Source organism: Pezoporus flaviventris, unplaced genomic scaffold (genome assembly GCF_033815535.1).
Source record: "Pezoporus flaviventris isolate CSIRO_AGI_PZ_B2104156 unplaced genomic scaffold, CSIRO_AGI_Pfla_v1 ptg000002l, whole genome shotgun sequence".
In the NCBI taxonomy this organism is placed as follows: Eukaryota; Metazoa; Chordata; class Aves; order Psittaciformes; family Psittacidae; genus Pezoporus; species Pezoporus flaviventris.
Window position 1 is genome coordinate 12,206,268 of NW_026892550.1, and position 21,200 is coordinate 12,227,467.

Below are 21,200 nucleotides of genomic sequence, written 5' to 3' on the forward strand. Positions count from 1 at the left end.
AGAAAAACATACTGAGATCCAACGTGGCAGTAACATACCCACACGTACTTTTTAAAACATACATCTTAATTATGGAAACATGACCTTTTGACTTGTATAGACATATTCTACATAGGTCATAACCCAGGAACCCTAGAATTCCCATCTCCATAACCAGATACAATAGCTGTTGATAGGGAGAGCATGGTATATCCTTTCCAATAGGACTGTAGCTTTCCTTCATATGAAAATCTCAGCAACTTCACACTCAGAAGGCTTTAAGTTTACACAATAAATGCTGGGAAAAGTAACAGCTATGAAGATAGGTGTATTCTTAATTTTCTCCTACTATATTTTAATTTCTTTTAAGAGTTTTCCATGGGCAATCTGAAACTTAATGTCACACAAAACCTAACATCAACTGCCTTATCTCTTCTATACATTGTAACACAGAAGTTCAACGTATTTCCACAGATACTGCTCAGTAAGTCTGTCTTTCCAAGAGACAAATGTTGCTCTGCTAAACTTTATCTGATCCTCAATATACATGTTGACCTAAGCTCTCCAGGCTTTACACTGGCAGAGTTCTCAGAGAGGTTTTTTCAAAGAGCTTTTGGATCATGTTTTGTGCTTGTGATTCATGAATAAAAAGCTCCCAGTCCTTCCCGTAGCATTTCACTCAAGGTTAACAATTATGTAATACAGAGAAACCCGAGAAAAAGACTCCTCTGCCTCTATATTCTCCAGAATACTTTAAATTCTAAAATCCTTGTCTTCTTCATCAAACTCCCTAATTACTTAAAACTAAAGCATGTGCCTAAAAAGCTACTGCAGGCTCTAAGAAATTTAGCTTGTAGTAATTAAAACAGTGAAGCCCTTATAACATAATACACCTGAAAAGATTCTCTTTTCCATCCCCTTTCTTGCCTCAAAATCTTCTTGTCTTTCATTTTGCTTCTTCCTAATATCTTTGTTTTTTAGATGGTTACTTCTGCATTAGCAGGTACCAAATTTACATAGCTCTTGCCTCTGTCACCTAAGTCCCAGTGTGCAGTGCTGTCTTGGGCTGGTTTCAGGCTGCCAGCATCACCTGGTCAAGAAGACACTGCTTTTTCAGGTATTTCCCAACCTAGCTAGGAACAGGACTATGAGCACAGGGCTCACTCTCCACCCATTGCTTCCCAGCATCACAGTAGAGGTCTTCCTCAAAATTTGAGGATCCCCCTGCTCTTGATAAGCAATTCAGGAGAACCCTGCTTGGGCTTCACACCTGGTTGCAGCCATCTACCGCCAGGCAAATGAAACCATTTCCACTTCCTCATCTCCCTGCTGAGGTTAGTGCAAACCAGCACCCCAACATATACTGAGGTAATTACCAATCTACATGACCAAAGAGTTAATTGAAAATCACAGGCTCTTTCAGCTGGTATCAAGCCTGCAATTCTCCAGAGTATCCAGAAATAGTAATTACTCAATGAGCATTTTTCCCTGTGCTCCCACCCCCTGAGGGTGACCTTACTCTACAAAAAAATCCATCCATCTCTTGCATGCTTTATGCATCTTCCCCACAGAGTATGCATTTTATGTAACAGAAAGATTAATTCTTCATCTCCACATCAGGGAGAAAGAATTCCTTGAAGAGACAAAGCAAAAGGATTGGGGTGATGCAGTCCTTGCTGAAACAGACTTTCATGAGGCTTTACTTTGTTTTTGTGTTTTGAGTTGTTGTTATGTGAATGGACTTGATGTTGGTAATTCAAAAACAGAGGAGGTTTTTGCCATGCTATTTGAAGATAATTGATTTTCAAGTTGTCCTACTGAGTATTTAGTGCCTGCTGGGCATTATGTGATAGACTCTGTGCCTGCTCCTCATGCTGATTTTACCTGTTTACAAAGCTATGGTGTACCTGACTCTGGTATTAAAAGATAGTCAGCATGACTGATCCGTAAGAACTTCAGCCCCATGTAAGCTTTAGTTGTTTCACTGGAATTAATGCCACTGAAGGGATTCTATTTTTATGTGCCCTCAGCTCACCTTCTGCTTCTCCTGAATATTTAGCCAAGAGTTTCATTCACGTAGATTACTATCTACAGTCAGAGGGCTGTCTCAATATGGGAGCACTATCTATAACCTTATTCCATGCATTTAAAGAAGCATCTAAAATTAGGCACCTAAATTTGCATAGTTATAAGTGTCCTGAATGTAAAAAAATAGCCCAGCTAAATGAAAAAAAAAGGTATTTACTGGCTTCAGAGAAGTTTAGTGTCTTTCTTTCACACTACTTGAAATAAAATCAGTTGTTTATCCTGGGTCACTCCGTGCTGTGATCAGCAGATCCTTCTTGTCTTACCCACCTTCAGCAAACAATACCTCTTTCTTGAACCTTGGTATACTCACAAACCCCAGATGCTTCCTGGCTCAGGACTACAAAAATACATCCTATCAACTGATGAATGTTGCAGGTAGGAGCTCCTGCATACAGTCATTCATTGCAGATACCAAAGATATTTGTTCTTAACAGCTTCTGCAGGTGCTATCACAGCTAGACTGTTTCCAGTACCTCATCTAAATTGCTAACATTTCCAAACCACAGTCCTCAATGTAGACATGCCCCCAGAATGAAAAGACTTTTGAAATTGTGTGGGAAGTCTGTGCCAGAACAAAAGCTTAAGTTTATATCTCCTGATACTCATTGCAGTCCCTTAATCCACCACTACTAGTTTTATTTAAAAAAAAAAAGAATAAGAGAAAAAAAGTATGAACAGGCAGAAGAGTAAATGCACCTTAAGTGAATTCTCAGTGTATTGTAAATTAATTGGAAATATGCTGTGCTAACTCAAGTAACTTAGCTTATTAAGCTCTGCAGTCTGTGTACTTATTTGTTCTTAGATTACGTTACCCTTCTTTTCTGCTTTATTATGATGAAATTAATTTTTTTATTTAATTCTGAAGGGAATCGTTAGCAGGTTGCTAGTGCATTTATATATTTAAATGCATTGTGTTTATACATTTATATGCATCGTAGGCAACAAAGACACCACATCTGTTCTATCTCTTTGTCACAGCATCTGGGAAATCTCTACATTCTTCATCTGGCATGACTTACTGCATGGCACAGCTCAGGGCAGATAAATATACAGAAATGGTATAGAACTTCTTGGGTGTTCACATCAGCTCAGAGTCAGCATTTTGCACAGTCAGAACCTACTCTGAATAGATTATTCCTGTGATACATGGATTAGGCACCTATAATCAGTACTTATTTCTGTTATTCAAATAGACCATTCACTAAAAACCAGGAATGCTAATGCCACCCTGGATAATGTGTCCACCCTGGGTATGTGTACATTGTGCAATGTCAGCAAAGGTAAGTGAGGGTCTCATCTTACAGTGTAAACCTCATTGTGTTTGAGCTTAGTTTCCTTTAACCTCAACTTGTTTAGAGCGATACATCTTCCAGTCTTTCTATTAACAAATATCAGCTGAACAAATAAATAGCAGATTTTGAAATAAAATATCAACATTAAATGTAGTTTTTTACTACATCTTTACTAAAATCTTTTGCCAGATTTTACTTGGAAAGTTATTAAAACAGAGCATTTGCACCTGACCGTTTTCACTTCAAAACATAAAAGAAGCTAAAGCAGTTATAGGGACATTATTAGCTGAAAGACTGAGGCATAATTTAACTTATTCCTGTGAAACATCTCTAAGGCTGTAGCGACTTCAAAGATCAGCAGTTTTGTTCTTAACACTTAAATCTAGTGTTAAGCTAGTATTTGTCCTCCAAGAGAAATGCCATATTGTAGAGTGAAAAGTAAAGTATATTTTCTCATCTAGAAGAATTTTACATGATATATTCAGAGTTATAACACTTTTTTAAATTTCATTTTTGCAAAGGTGACTTTAAAACTGTGTTTCTTCCGAAAAACAGCTGAAGGTGGGGTCCTAAGAGTTTGTGGGACATCATTAATTTATCTGAAGAAGAGTCAAGAAAGTTCAAACTGAGGTCCTATACATAATAAGTCTCAGGGCTGTTAAATAATTCCCAGTAGACAGTCATGAACATTATTAATGAGGCCTCATTAATAGTTTAGAAAACCCTTAGTTGAACTCTACATGCAGTTCCATTCATTAATTGCAGTAATTAACATTAAGGACTGCAAAAGCTTAATAAATGGCTTTTCCATTAATACAAATGATGCTTATAGTGAAGTCAGGTACTTAGAGCCATAACTGTGGAGTGCATTTGAAGCAACAACAGCAACCAAATAGAACACAAAACTTGCAGATTATTCTTTGATATTTGCAGAAAGAGAAATCATATCTGTGAAACTAAAGAGGCTTCCTATCACACTGGTAGCTTAGCAGGATTTATCTTTCCATCTGTTCCTGTCTGCAGTTACACGACTGGGGTTTTTTGCTAATATAATGTGTAAACTGCTGGGACAACTTGGTTGTCCTTCATTTCTGCAAATCATCACAATTATGACAATGATTGTAATATGGATTGGATTTTTCATTATTTGAACAGAATGTAAAGCCAAGGCAGAAAACAGCTCAACTGAGAGCAAAAAAAAACCCCAAACTTGCTGCATAGGTTAGGCAAAACTCTTCAAACAGACATGGAAAGAATTAAAGGTTGGAGACTACCTTATCAGTCATCAGTACAAAAAGAAAGGAAAACCAAACACCAAAGAAAACATAAACCACATTAAAAGAATAGATAGAATTAGCTTAGTTGATTTTCTCTAAAGACTATAGAAATCTTAGAAATATTCCAGCATGTAAAATAAAGGCAACAGGCAGTATTACCACCAGAATGAAATGCTGGGTGTCATTTTGACTGGTTCTTGTTTAAATGCAGAAATGCATAAATGTCTGTGAGAATATGATTATAGAACCCATAGGATATTATTAAGACAAATTTAGAAATAAAGTGTTAGGAGTGAAGATTCTTCTTATTGTGAAGTTGAATTATTTCAATGAAAAAAAAAAACAAATCCCTGATGTAGCCATTCTTTTTAAGGTATTTCTAGTCTCTCTAATATGTAGATCCATCACTTCTTTAGAAAAACAATAATGTTAATTATAAGGTCCCACTCAAATTCCAACTGGATAATTGCATTTTGTCTACTTATGCCAAAGCTGTGACAGGAAGAAGTTTTATTCACCTGCTGTTTCAAGCTTTTGTGTATTTTTACTATTGATTAGTTGCTACATTTCCCCCAGAAAAAGCTGGATTTCACAAGTGGATTTCAAGACTCCTGGACATTCTTTGTACATATATGTATAGAAGTGCTTTGATCCTTTAAAGTATATGGTTGTAAAATGATTTTAATTAACTTATAATTCTGAAAAGCATTTATCTGGTCCTTTGAAAGCTGGAGTAGCTTAGGAAATGGAATCTTTTTCTTTAAAAATCTGAGTAAAGTACTGTATGCACTAGGTATTTATAAGCAGATCCCAGCTACTAATAGAAAGATGAGGTATCTATTCCTGTTTTTATTCAGTTGCTGTGAAAAAAAAATATGGGAATTGAAGTATTTTTACCTACTTTTAGTTCTTAAGCTCATATTCAGTACAAAGATTTAGCACATTTTTACTCCATTAAAGTGACACAGGTATTTTTCCTTCCAGTTTAGGGGTTAAATATTTCCAGAATAATCACAGCAAAAGAAAGCAAGTATATCTTTCATTAAAATTGATTCACACAGTGTCAGAATATAGTGTCATAAAATCATCTTTTCACTACTCTCTAGAGAACGTAGTGTTCTGGGCCTTACAAGTAGCGTTGTCATCTTTACCTTGTTATGCCACAGCTACTTAGACATCACGTCGCTTAAGCAGAGCACTTTTGTGAGATTCAGAAATCTTATTGACTGCAAATTAGAGATGAAATGGTCATAGAAACTAGCAGTCCAGGTTGATACAGACATTACTAGATTCTTATTAATACTTCATCTAAGTATTAATCATCTCTATTATTCCACATATGGATTCCTATCTACATAGAAAACTTAGTTCCTTCTTAGGTTTGTGTGTTTGTAACAGAATTTAAATACTGAAGCTAACAGCAACAAAACTCTGTTTCCCTGCCAATATAAGGAGAAAGATGTGAAGGCCTTTGAATTGAGAAAATCACAGTCATTATGCGGTGACCGGGTGATATCTAACTTCAGTGCATTTTTACAGAAGCCAAGATTCAAATGAAAGCTTGTGAAAGGAAAGTTCCTTCCACTACTGCCTCAGGTAATACGCGATTGTCCTGGGTTCAGCAGTAAAAGTCATTTTTTCCTCCTTCTTAGTAGCTGGTGCAGCACTGTGTTTTGACTTTTGGCCTGGGAACAGAACTGATAACACCAATGGTTTTAGTTACTGCTCAAATGCTTACTTTGACCAAGGACTTTGTGAGCCTCATGCTCTGCCAGGGAGGAGGGGAAGCAGGGAGGAAGCAGAGACAGGACATCTAACCCAAGCTAGCCAAAGAGGTATTCCATACCACAGCAGATCATGGCCAGGGGAGGTAACTGGGATTTACCCGGAAGGGCACTCTCTCTTCTCAGTTGGGCTCCTTTCGGTGGATGGTATCGTACTCTCTTCCCTTGTTATTTCCCTTATCATTATTATTACTGGTGGTAGGAGTAGTGATTTGTGTTATACCTTAGTTACTGGACTGTTCTTATCTCAAGCCGTGGGAATTACATTCTTTTGATTATCCTCCCCATCCCTCCAGGAACGGGGAGTGGGGTGAGGGGAGGGTAGTAGAAACTATGTGGCTGACTGTGTTTAAACCACAAGAGTATTTTTGGCACCCAACGTGGGGCACGAAGGGTTGAGATAACGACAGATCTGACCGGAGTGTGTCTAATCGTATTTGTGATAAGCATTCATTGTTTCACATATATTGGCTCTCAAAGTTGTTTCTCTTGATCTCACAGTTCCAGCATATTGTACCTTACTTAGAGCCAGTATTTGCTATGTGTTTATCGGCTGGGGGCCTTGGGCTAAGGGTCTTGTCTCATTGTACTTTATGGTAATGACTTGTAATACAATAGAATCATTGATTGCGAAACTGATCTGGCTTATGTTCCCAGCGTGGTCACCACCTTTATACTTTGGGAGGTATATAATAGAAGTGGTTAGCAATTACACATCTTTTTTCCCCTTCTCAGGTGGTCAACCTGTGAAGAAGACATTCTCTTATCCCCCCAGCAACACCCCCCCCCCCCCCCCCACTGTTTACAGCATCGTTTTGAAGATTTTGAATGGCCTTTTAATACTGTTGAGACCTGTTTGCTGATTGTGATGGGGATCACCATGTTGGCATGCATACAGAGTGTGTTTTGCCCATGACCATTTTGTCTTATTTCAAGAGTTAAGCAGAGTCAGGTTAGGGGCTTGTCTGGGGTTAGACGACAATATAGGAGGAGCAAGAGATTTTCCCTGAGGTTGGACAGCTATGAGTGGCAGGGTGTGTGGGATAGTATGGGCAAGTATCTAGGTCAGTGGGCCCCTCCAGTACTTTGGAACTTCACCACCGAACAACTGCAAAATCCGGAAAAATTAGTAAAGCACTTAAATGAGGTGTGTGGTCATTCTGGCCATACCAGAGACGGACAAATCATGGCAACGTGCTGGGGCTTGGCCTATGCTTACAGGGCCTTGTAAAACACTATCCAGAACCTTCAAAAGGAAAAGAATGTCCCTGGATCTGAGGGCAAAGCAACAGACAGCGCAGCTTCACCACCCCCAACAACAAGTACAGTTACTACTCAAACTTTGACTGCAGCAGATAGCACAGCTACCCCAGCAACAAGTACAGCAGCTACTCAAACTTCGACTGCAGCAGACAGCGCAGCTACCCCAGCTCAAAGCACAGCAGCTACACCACCCCCAGCGACAAGTACAGTCACTACTCAAACCATAGTGATAGTGATACGAAGAAGAAGAAGAAGAAGAAGAAGAAGAAGAAGAAGAAGAAGAAGAAGAAGAAGAAGAAGAAGAAGAAGAAGAAGAAGAGGAAGAAGAAGAAGAAGTAACTTCTCGACCTCGGACTTCAACCAAGCTACGGACAATAAGGCTGATGGTCACGAACTAGAAGGTACAGAAGCCAAGCAGCTGGGATCACGTGCTAGAGAAGGGGGAATTGACAAAGCAATTGCAAGAGAGAAAACGTCCCTCAGTCTTTGGAGGCGGCTCTTGACAGCTGTGAAGGAAAGGCTTCCATACAAGGACAATGTTATGAGTCGTTCAGCCAAGTGGACTACTATAGACAAAGGCATCCAGTCTCTGAGGGAATCAGCCACATTAGAGATGCTCTATCACATCAAGCCGAATAACGGGGATATACCCATAGACCCAGATGAAGTCAAATGTACATGACCCCTGTGATGAAAACTTACACAGAATGCACCATCATCATATGCCCATTCATTGGCAACAGTAACCTGGAATGACATAGTACCACTAACAGTGGATGAAATGATTCATAAACTCTGAGAGTTTGAAGACAATCTCACCCCTTCCATCATCTCAGCTGTGGAAAAACTGTCCCAGGATATCAAAAAATTGAGGGACGATTTCTCTGATTTATCCAGATCCTCATGTGCACCAACACACGTCTCAGATATTAACAAAAGGCGTCCTATTGTTTGAGAGAGGAGATACAGGAGGTATACACCATGGGGTACCCTATGGTTTTACCTGCAGGATCACGGAGAAGACATGACAAAGTGGGATGGAAAACCTACTTCAGCTTTGGAGGAACGGGTGAGTGAATTGAAGAGGGGAGCAAGAGGCAAGACTGATCATCCTATGAGGTCTGCAGCTTCAGTCTCTGGTGAGCAGGTTCCCAGATGGAGTGGAAGAACTGATTTTACTCCAGCTCCTGTGATAACGAAGAATAATCCCTTTCACCAAGACTTAAGTGTCCAATGCTGTGACGACCATTAGAGGGGCCCCGCCTCCAGCCAGGTGGAGGTAGGAGACAATCGGATTTACTGGACTGTGTGGATCAGATGGCCTGGCACATCAGTCCCACAGAAGTATAAGGCTCTAGTAGATACTGGTGCACAGTGTACCCTGATGCCATCAAGCTGTCAAGGGGTGGAACCCATCTATATTTCTGGAGTAACAGGAGGATCCCAAGAGTTGACTGTGCTGGAGGCTGAAATCAGCCTGACTGGGAGGGAGTGGCAAAAGCACCCTTTGTGACTGGTCCAGAGGCTCCATGCATCCTCAGCATACATTACCTCAGGAGAGGGTACTTCAAAGACCCAAAAGGGTACTGATGGGCTTTTGGTATTGCTACTTTGGAGACTTAGGAAATTGAACAGCTGTCCACCTTGCCTGGTCTCTTAGAGGATCCTACTGTTGTGGGGTTGCTGAAGGTGGAAGAACAACAAGTGCCAATTGCTACCACAAGAGTGCACCGGCGGCAATATCGCACCAACCGAGACTCCCTGATTCCCATCCATCAGCTGATCCATAGACTGGAGAGTCAGGGAGTGATCAGCAGTACCCACTCACCCTTTAATAGCCCCATATGGCCAGTACAAAAGTCTAACAGAGTGTGGAGACTAACAGTAGACTATCATAGCCTTTATGAAGTCACACCACCATTGAGTGCTGCCGTACCGGACATGCTAGAACTTCAGTATGAACTAGAGTCAAAGGCAGCCAAGTGGTATGCCACGATTGATATTGCCAATGCATTTTTCTCAATTCCTTTGGCAGCAGAGTGCAGGCCACAGTTTGCTTTTACTTGGAGAGGTGTCCAGTTCACTTGGAACGGACTGCCCCAGGGGTGGAAACACAGACCTACCATCTGCCATGGACTGATCCAGACTGCACTGGAACAGGGGCAAGCTCCAGAACATCTACAATACATTGATGACATTATTGTGTGGGGCGATACAGCGGAAGAAGTTTTTGAAAAAGGGAGGAATAACAGCAATGTCTCCACCAACTAATAAGAAAGAAACGCAAGCTTTCTTGGGTGCTGTGGGGTTCCGGAGAATGCACATCCCCAATTTCCGGTGCGATTGTAAGCCCTCTCTATCATGTGACCCGGAAGAAGAATGATTTTAAATGGGGCCCTGAGCAGCAACAAGCCTTTGAACAAATTAAACGCGAGATAGTTCATGCAGTAGCCCTTGGACCAGTCCGGACTGGGCCAGATGTAAAAAATGTGCTGTACACTGCAGCTGGGGAGAACGGTCCTACCTGGAGCCTCTGGCAGAAAGCTCCAGGGGAGACTCGAGGTTGACCCCTGGGCTTTTGGAGTTGGGGATACAAAGGATCTGAGGCCAGCTATACCCCAACTGAGAAAGAGATACTGGCAGCCTATGAAGGGGTTCGAGCTGCTTCGGAAGTGATTGGCACTGAGGCACAGCTCCTCCTGGCACCCCGGTTGCCCGTGCTGGGCTGGATGTTCAAAGGCAGGGTCTCCTCTACACATCATGCAACTGATGCTACATGGAGTAAATGGGCTGCGCTAATTACACAAGGAGCTTGAATAGGAAATCCCACTCATCCAGGCATTCTAGAAGTCATCATGGACTGGGCAGAGGGCAAAGATTTTGGAATGTCACCAGAGGAGGAGGTGATGCTGAAGAGGTCCCTTACTGACATTTGGGCCAAAGAGCATGGCATTGAGTGAGTATATCACATCCCCTACCGTGCACCAGCCTCTGGGAAAATCGAACAGAACAGTGGGCTGTTAAAAACTACACTGGGAGCAATGAGTGGCAGGAATTTCAACCACTGGGATACACACTTACCAAACGCCACCTGGTTGGTCAACACCAGAGGATCTGCCAAGAGGGCTGGCCCAGCCCAGTCAGAACTTTTACATATTGTAGAGGGGGACAAAGTTCCCGTGGTGCATATGAAGAATTTGCTGGGGAAGACCGTCCGGGTTATTCGTGCTTCAGGTAAAGGCAAACCCACTCGTGAGATTGCTTTTGCTCAGGGACCTGGATATACTTGGTGGATAATGCGGGAAGATGGAGAAGTCCGATGTATACCTCAAGGGGATTTGATTTTAGGGGAAAACAGCCAATGAACTTAATTGTATTCTGTTGCCTGCTGTGTAATACTTTTATAGCCCACCAACTAGATATCTTCAGGTCACCAGAGACTAGCCCTGACTTCCCTCCAACCATCATCCCAGCAGAGAATTAGCTTTGATAGAATCAGACGAGTTGTGTGGTAAAGGAATGATCAGCATCAGCAGGCAAGGATCCAACACTGCACACAGCCTTTCCTGCCCTGAAAGACTGTTACAAGAGTTGGAACCTGACATCCTGGACCGAGTGACTCGGCAGCATTATAGGGATTGATCCATGAACTAAGAAATGATCTTTTTCTCTCTCTCTCTGGTTGTGTGGATGTTCATATTTAAGAGAGATGGTGTATTGAAAATGTGGGATCTGAGCATGATGTGAATGGTATGGAATAAGGGGTGGATAATGTCCTGGGTTCAGCAGTAAAAGTCATTTTTTCCTCCTTCTTTGTAGCTGGTGCAGCGCTGTGTTTTGACTTTCGGCCTGGGAACAGAGCTGATAACATCGATAGTTTTAGTTACTGCTCAAATGTTTAGACTGGCCTTAGGACTTTGTGAGTCTCATTCTCTGCCAGGGAGGAGGGGAAGCAGGGAGGAAGCAGAGACAGGACACCTGACCCAAGCTAGCCAAAGTGGTATTCCATACAACAGCACGTCATGCCTGGGGGAGGTAACTGGTATTTACCCGGGAGGGCACTCTCTCTTCTCAGTTGAGCTCCTTTTGGCGGGTGGCATCATCTTCTCTTCCCTTGTTATTTCCCTTATTATTATTATTATTGGTGGCAGCAGCAGTGGTTTGTGTTATACCTTAGTTACTGGACTGTTCTTATCTCAAGCCATGGGAGTTACATTCTTTCAATTCTCCTCCCCATCCCTCCAGGAGCAGGGGAAAGGGAGGAAAGAAAGATGGGGGGGGGGTAGTAGAAACTGTGTGGCTGACTGCTTTTAAACCATGACAGTGATTTACTATCAGTTGATTTTTTTTTTTTTTCTGGTAATCCATGACAGTTTAGCCTTGGGCCAGCCCAAAGACATGATGAATCCAATGTGTTATGCACAGCATGCGTACAGTCAGTCACTACCAGTTCCCCAGGTAACTAACACCCTCTGTGGACTTAGGTACTGCTCTCATTTGTATGTCTTGGCCTGCGAAAAAAACACAAGACCTAGCAATCTTTCTGCTCTATTTCAGTGATTTGGGGATAATGTGTTTTGAAGAACTACTGGAGGCCTAAGTTTAGAGAGGATTTGTCCTCCAGGATATTCGGAAGATCTATGGAATAATTGTGGATTGCAATATGGATTACAGCTGCTTTTTACCCATGCAGATACAGCTCAAACACTGCCTAAGGTACGAGACTTATAATGGTAGGCATTGACTTAAATCTTTTGGGTCACATCCAAACAGAGGGTGTGTAAAGGCCAGATGCTTCAGCAGAAAGATGCTGTAGGTCTGGCTGTGTAAGCCTAGGCTGTGCTCTTGGGATTTACTTTTGACTTCAGAGATAATTCTCATGCCAGTTGTCATGGTCACAGACAGCCAACAGTGCTGTGCTCAGAGTCCTAGAACCTGAATTCAGTCCTGCTCTCCGTGAGTATTCACGCAAGTCACTTCCGTCTCTGCTTCATTCGCTGCATACCTCCTATCTGAGTTATGTCAGCTGTAACATCAACTGCGTCAGGTCGCTTTCCATGCTTACATGCAAGAGCTTCGCACAGCAGAGAGCTCTGTGCATGACTGGCACTGGCCTAAAACAAGTGCCAGCATCAAAATACAACGTTGTTCTTAGAGAAAAATTCTGTTCCTTCCTCTCCTCTAAGCTTCATCTGAAGTTTCTCATCTCATGAGAAATAAAGGGTTAATGTCATGAAGGAAAATAACCTGTCACCCTGGAGAATAATGTTTTGTGAGGTTTATCTATTCCTTATCAGTGTTGGCACTTAACTAATGTTAACTGAATGCGGATCAATGGCAGTAGGTCTTCATGGGAGCTGTGACTTGCACAGCACTATTTTCCAACAAAAGTTTTCTAGATCTCTATTTACTTTATATCCTATTCTTCTTACCTCTTCTTTTTCTTTAGCAGCTTTTATTCACATGTGAGTTTCTGGCAGTTTCAATATGTTAAAACCCATTTAGACAACATCAAGACTGAGAATTCTCCACTGTATAAATTTAATTCAAATTACTCTTATTCCCTTGTTATCTGCTGGTTATAATGTGAAGTACTTTCAAAACTGGCACATTAAAGAAGCTATAATTTGCTCAACAGCTGTGCAAACTGTGTTAATTAAAGGAAAAATTAATTGGTTTTATTTTGATGTTTCTTTTATTATATTGCAAGTATGAGAATTTTCTCTTCAAGGTAAGAAGTCATCAATTCTCATCTGTCCATCCATCTATATACATACCTCAGCATCACACTTCTCTGAGCACCTTCCAAAAATGAAAATGTGGAAATCATCTTTATCTCTTTTTTCTCTCCTCAGCCTGTAGAATAAATGGATTTTAAAGTCAACAAGGACCACTAGGTTATTTAGTATGAGATCCTTGATCAAGCATTGCATCTAGGCATCTCTTTATTGAGCACAATGATGTGATTTCAACTCAGGCAATTCCAGACAGGCAGGCAGTTTTGATATGAAAACTTCAAGAAATGAAAAATTCAGCAATTCCTTCAGTAGTTTCTTCCAATGTGTGCTGAGCACCCTTGTGCCTTCTTTCTGGTTGAATTTCTACCTGTTAGTTCTTACAGCACCTTTCTCCAGTAGATTAGAAAGCTCTTTAGCAGTGATTATATTCCAAATGACATACATATCAAATCAAAGCTTATCTTGGTTTCCTTTTAATTATATTTTAATTTCTGTCATTTCCATTATAAGAGAATTTTCAGACCACAGGTGAAATGCATTGAATATCTTACGCACTTTTTAAAATTATGAGCTCCAAAACTAGAAGCAGCAATTTGATTCTGTACAATTACTACAAGGTGAATGGGCAAAACCATTTTCCAGCTCTAATTTCTGTTCCTTTTGCACATTAAGGGGCAGTGGGCCTTTGGTGTGGCTTTAGGCAGGTTGCTCATGGGGAGCTGTTTCACCTGTATGATTCCTAAAGCATTTGCATTTGAACAGCCCCAACTTTCTCAGCCTATCTTCATATAGGAGGTGCTCCAGTCCCCTGATCATCCTCGTGGCCCTCCTCTAGACTTGTTCCAACAGTTCCATGTCCTTTTTATGTTGAGGACAGCAGAACTGCACACGATACTCCAGGTGAGGTCTCATGAGAGCAAAGGGGCAGGATCACCTCCTTTGACCTGCTGGTCACGCTCCTTTTGATGCAGCCCAGGATACGGTTGGCTTTCTGGGCTGCGAGTGCACACTGAAGCCAGCTCATGTTCATTTTCTCATCGACCAACACCCCCAAGTCCTTCTCTGCATGCCTGCTCTGAATCTCTTCTCTGCCCAACCTGTAGCTGTGCCTGGGATCGCTCTGACCAGGTGTAGGACCTTACACTTGTTATGGTTAAACTTCATCAGGTTGGCATATATGCCATATATATGCCAATATCAATGTCATATATTGATTCTTACTATGCAGGGCACTATGATCTCTAGAAGAAAGTTGCAAATAAAACTCAGTTCAGCCAAACCTAGCTCTAGGGATGCTTACATGAGTATAGACTGCACCTATGTGACTGGACTCACAACTGGAGCAGACCAGCTCACTTTTTAAAATTAAGTGGTGCAGATCCCTCCAAAATTATAATTAAAGGATCATTGACTCATCTTGCAGATATCGGCTCAAGCCTTTCTCTTCCTTAAACTTCCAATCGATACAACCTCTATACAAGTATTTGTCTTTATAAGTACTTTTCATTAAAAGCTAATTATAGTATACTTCTGCAATTAATTATTAGCTGCTTGAAGCAGATATCTTACAAGATTATACTAAATAAAAAGAATCAGTCATTCTTAGCACAGTGCAAGCTAGAGAATTGTTTTAAAGATAAGTTTAATTCCAGCTAAACAAGATGTACTGTAAATGTTCCCTTATACATTCATTTGACATCTAAGTCTCTGGAGAACTTTTTGTTCTTTTCCAGTTTGCTCTGCATCCGTTTTACCTCCCCTCTGGACATCCATTACAAAGAGGAATTGGGTTGCTGTGCTGAGGCACCACTGTTGCAGCACTACCCTGAGTTGTTCCTTTAGCACACAGGTTCAATACTCTTTGTTTATTGACTTTCTCCAGGTTTCTCAGAACATCTCCTTATGGCTGATTGCAGGACAACTGCACTGCCAGCCACACGTCTGCTTCTGGTAAGGTCAGGAGGAAACCTGTCCTTGGGGAATAAGGAGCCCAGCAGCATTTCAAATACATCTGATTCCACTGTGAATTACACAAACAGTTAATAACAGGATAAATTTCCTTTCCTTAGTTGGACCATGAAAATGAAGACAGTAGGTAGAATAAATAATACAGTAATAAATGATTGTTGGCACCTTAATTATCACAGTAGGGAGATAAAAAAAGGAAAAGCCGCATATATCTTTCTCCAGGTTGCTGACTTGTGTACTGGAAGCTTTTTGCCCAAGAACAAGCTCAATACAAGCTACTAGGTTCCACCTAGAAGAAATGCCAGTACTGAAAAAAAGTTAATGCAAATGAGGTTAGTATCTACTTACTAGCTGGTAAGCTATCCTTAAAGGGTTAGAAAAGAGAGTGGTAATAATGCTTGAGCACGCCTAAATTACCAATTCCATCTTTTGCTTCTGCAGATAAGATCCAAGAATATTATCTGTGGAGGGACACAAGAATATCTCACCTTCCAAAGACAATTACTTTCACTGGGAAAAGTTGTTATAACAAAAGCTTTCTACTTTCACAGTGTGAATCCACCTTCAAAGAAAGAAAAAATATAAGTCACAGAATTACCAGACTGGTATTACTGAGTTAATACAACAAAGATCTACATTTGATTTTAAACAGTTCAGAGTCATTTCCATAATTAATTATGCAAGTTTTACTTCAGTTTACCCATTGTACAGCTTGACCAAAACAAGGCACATAGTACTTTTTGGGTCTCATGTGCAATTCGTTGACATTGAAGGGCCCTCCCAGATATTTCACTGAGATTTCAGATGTAACTTTACAAATGCACTTTGAAATGGAGTTATGATTCCAAAGCAAAAAGAGTAGTCATAAAGAAACCAAGGTATTTTCTTGACAACTGTTCAGCCTTTCCTGGAGACTGGACACAAGTCCTGGAAGTTTTTCTTTCAGCAGTTTTGTTCTTTGCTGCAAGGTAATGGTATTAAGGTATTAAGGGCAAAAGAACAAAAGTGAAAAAAAGACAACAATAAAAATGATCCATTGGCAGGAGGACATCATACATTCTTTCCATTTTGTACCAAGCTGTTTTACTGTTTCATTATCTGAAGGAGGAGATGCAGTAGGGTATGCTGCTCATAGGACTGTGGGGACGTGGTCTACCAGGGTGTGCTGTGACGGCTTAAGCAAACCAGCTGCAAGGCAACTGTAAAGCCGTTACACTCCTGATGGGAGTATCGTACGCACACTGATTTCATGTTCCCTTTACACTTTGCCTGTGCAAAGAGCAGGAAATAGCATCAATCAGGTCTCAGTTTGTCTTCCACCATGTAGTATATCTTTAATATAGCTGGAGGAAACTAGCCAAACTGTGCTGTGAATAAAAGAAAAGTTGTGAAATGGGGGTGGGCGAATGGTGGTGTCTTTTTTTTTTTTCATGAATTGCTTTAACATTATGTAAGTTAGACTGGTATTCTCTGATAAAATAACATTCAAATACTGATTTTAAGAATTTAAACCACCTAGATATAAGTCCAGAGACAGTATAAGAAAGTGAGATTTCATCGATTATCTGGACAGTTGAAAGAGAGATATCTAATTATTCTTCACTTGTCATTTAAAGGAAAGGTTGAGCTCTTTTATGTTAAAGCCGTGCAACAAAGTTAACATTTTCTGTTGTTTCTAAAAATATCACGGTATGTGATAAAGGCTTCTCTTTGCATGGGTGTGTTTGCTAATAATGAACTATACATTAAGATAGCTGAAGTCAGCTGAAAAGCGTAAGTGGCCAGAAAGCACAATTATACCCTTTCAGTCCAACGTATCTTATGAAACAAATAAAATTCACATAATAGACTTTGCAAAAAAGAGTGAAAACTAGAAGGACTTTTTACTCATTAACAGAAAAGAAAATGCTTCTGACACATAAAAGTGCCATTTCCGTGTCTCTTGCTTAAGATGTGTAAACAACAAAGTAATCCTGAATTGTACACTGTTTCTGGTAGAAATGAAAGCCAAGTGGCCAATTTGAGTCATTTTATGTCTTTCAGATGAATTGTTGTGAGGAACAGCCTTTGAGGCAGACAAATTATTTGAGACAGTTCCCAAAAGGTATGATTATATATAAGCACCTGCTTGCTGTTATGATGATTCAGTCAAGAACAATTGTGAATGCTTTTATGAGTTCTGCAAAGCTATTAACCTCAGCAGAGTGAAAAACAGCCTTCTTCTAAAGTGTCACAGTTCTGAAAACCCTCCGGCAACTGTCGTGCATAATGTGATGTACAAGTCTTCATATATTGGACCACACAGTCCAGAAGGACAAAACTTCAGACTGATGGACTACCAGGACAGGAGCAAGCAGTGAACCTCTAAACTGAGTGAAACTGTTTGGAAACTGAAATGAGTCTAAATTCAACAATGACCAGATCTGTGAAAGGCCTTTTCTAGTACCATGGACTATGAAACTTAGTTTAGTAACACCTCCTGGCAGAGGATCTATTTAGTTACCTCAGGGTGCAGATTCAGATGTTCAAACTTCTGCAGCAATGTAGGCAAGGACTGTCTAGCATGAAGCCCAGATTTAACTCAGACTTAGTCACAGGAGCACAAAAAGCAGCAAAGCACAGTGAGACTAACATTATACCAAGAGAAATGTGAAGGAAAGGCTCTCGCCTTGCATAATGTTGTGAGGCAAGGAACAATAGGAGCATGAAAGAAGTGGTCCAGGAGAAAGTGAATGCTGCTACTGCTTATGCAAGACAGATTATTAGGAAGGCTTGAATGTTGGAATGTAATAGCACATCCTGCTTTCATTTGTGTCTCTCTTCAAAATCAAAGACAAGAAAAGAGGAAAGAACATTGTGTGTGGGAGCATGAATACGGACCTTTACACTTAGTGAAGACAGAGATTATGGACCTATCACAAGCTTAGAGTTTCTTAACAGAAAACTCTTATGGAAATGATTGTGGCTTAACAACACTCCATATTAAACTGTTATGTGGCAAGTATTGTACGAAATAGATAAAATAATATATATGTATATATAATAGACATAAAAACATTATTATGCACATCATTTGATGACACATTTACTTCAAAGCTAGTGAGCAGGCAGAAAATGGGATATCATTATGAGTAGCACTAGTCCATGTGAATGGAATTCCACCATGAACAAAACTCCTGATGACAAGGCAGTGGTGCTATTATCCCCTGTTGACTGAAGAGAAACATAATAGTCAAGGCCATGAGCTGCTCTTCTGTGATCAGTGATCTCCAGATTCATTATGAAACTTCACAGACCTTCAAATGTCAAACACGTGTTTGGAAGGATTTACAGATATGTATTCAGCTGTATTTTTCTGCTTTGCAGCATGTTATGGCTGTTAAGAGTCCAGACATCTTAGCTCCAAGAATCCTCATATGTTACAAAAATATTTCTCATGTTAGGCCTCTATCATTGATAGCTATGCATGTAATTGAACTTGAAAAATAATTTTCTCATCATAAAAATCCCTTGTCTACAGAACAGCGTGGCCTAAGTGGGCACAGAAGAGGAAAAGAGGAGAGGAGAACATTTTTTTCCATCTTATTATGATGTTTGTATATTGATAAAGCTGGTCTTCATTCAGTGAAAAGCATCTGGTCTAATAGTCATGCTGAATGAGTGAAGAGTGATTAGCAGAAAGACACAGCTAGTGTCTCCCTCTATCACTCCTTTGCCTCTTTGGCTTCAACACAGTAACTGAAGCTGATGCCTGCGCAGCCATGGCCTCTTCTCTTGACTGCCCTTTTCTTACTGCTCTTTTCAAACTTGGTAGGACAAAGACTGATGCTAGCATCACCCAGATCGATGATACTTTACAAAGAGATTGAGTTGAGCATGTAAAATTCCTCCTGTCAGGCTGCACTTTGTAGCTTGCATAACCTTGATTGACATATGTGAAGTGGTTCGGCGAGCTGTGATCAACTAGGGATTAGTCTGATCTTGAGTTTCATGCACAGATGAAGGGGTTGGATAAGGGAAGTCAATTTTTTTTTTTTCCTGCTTATTTATGCTTTTTATGAGTGGAAATACCTGTCTTGTTTGCAAACACTGTTGTCTGAGATCTGGATATTGACCATTTCTCCCTAGCTGCATAAGAAGCATAGAAGAAAAGGCTTCAATTGCCTGTGGTTTACTACTCTTCCAATCTGAGGTTTTGCTGGACATGTAAGTTTGCTTCTGCAGGGTTGAAACACTTTACACCTGAGCATCTAGTTCATTTGAGGTGTATGAAACTGACTGCAGCTTAAAATGCAGAAATAGTCCACCAGTTCAGCACAGCCTAAACCTTTGTGCATTCACATTTACTTGGTGTCACAATTTCTGCTGTAGACTTACAAAAGCTGTCTCATTTTTCTAGGAAGAACAGTAAAAATACCCCAGAATGGCCGAATTTAACAAGTGCTATGAATGATTGAACATGGCTCTCTCACATGTATGATACACAACTGCTTTGGATACTTCTGAGCTGATGCACTCTGTGGAGCTTGCAAAAACTTTGCTCTAGACCTATCTAATTGCCAAGATCAGCTCTTGAATTCTTTCCTAAATTCAGGCTTTGATTTCAACATGTGAACAGAGAAATGGTGAAAAATCACCCTGATTAATTACTTTTTTAAACAATTGTTCTTTTACTAAGATGCATGAAAGAAGTTGTGAGGTACAATAAAACATTTCCCCAAAAAATCCTTAAACAGTTGTTACCTGCTTAAAAGAAAGCTCCAGATTCAGGTCTTTGTCTGTGTCTTAATAAGCTATGGGTTTTGCAGAGGGCACTTCTCTAGTATCTTTTGTCAAATGTAAAGTGAAAAATGTCTGAAATCATAATGGTTTTCATAGTCTAAGAAAGCTGTCTCCCACTGAGTATGAAATGAATATATGCGCAAAAGTTTGGAGGGGTTCACAACAGCTGTTTTTAGTTGATTCTGGGGGCAAATATTTTTAGTACACTGGCTGTAAAGAATCCCAGATTTTATGCCCAAGATTATTTTTTTTTTAAGAGAAAAATGTAATTGCAGTTTTCCAGTCAACTTTATTTTATACATACAGGCTTTAACCTTCACTTTATCTGCTGAATGGGTGGGTCATGACTCATTGACATAATCTCTTCAAAGTCTGCCAGCCTGGGTGCCTTCCCTAATGATATTGCTTGTTTTGTGCATTGATACAGTGACAGTAGAGAAAAATGCTTATTCTTTGAAAGGTCAGTGTACAGCTTAATCTACATCAGAACAATCAGTTTCTGCAAAACCTATTGCTGAAACACAGTTTTTAACCTTTTTGCATCTCAGCTTTTCAGTCCTCTTTTCACTTACTTTGCTCTAGACTGACACATCAGCTACTTGATGTTAAGGTCTGTATTCTTCTCTCCAAAATGCTAAGTTTGGTAAGGTCAGGAGGTATATCTGTTCTTCCTTATCCTCAAGAGCATTTTAATGAAAGACCAGCATTACACAGCTCAGTGCTAAAAGGATTATAGAAATTGCAGAGCACAGCACTCCAGATTCTGTTTTATGCGGATAATCAAAGCCAAAAGTGGTCTGTCTTTTCACTACAAATAACATTTGCATCCCATCACGACTGGACAGAATCTTGAGAAGTATTTCTATCTACCCACCTGCAGTATTGTTTGTCCTGCCATTTGCCATCAAGCTGTGGTCAATAAGCAACTTGGGGCAGAGCAGAACTTACTCAGTGCAAAGCATACAATCATCACTAAAAGTAACTCCATTAGCATTCCTCTGCCTTAAGGCCTTCAGAACAGCATTGTGC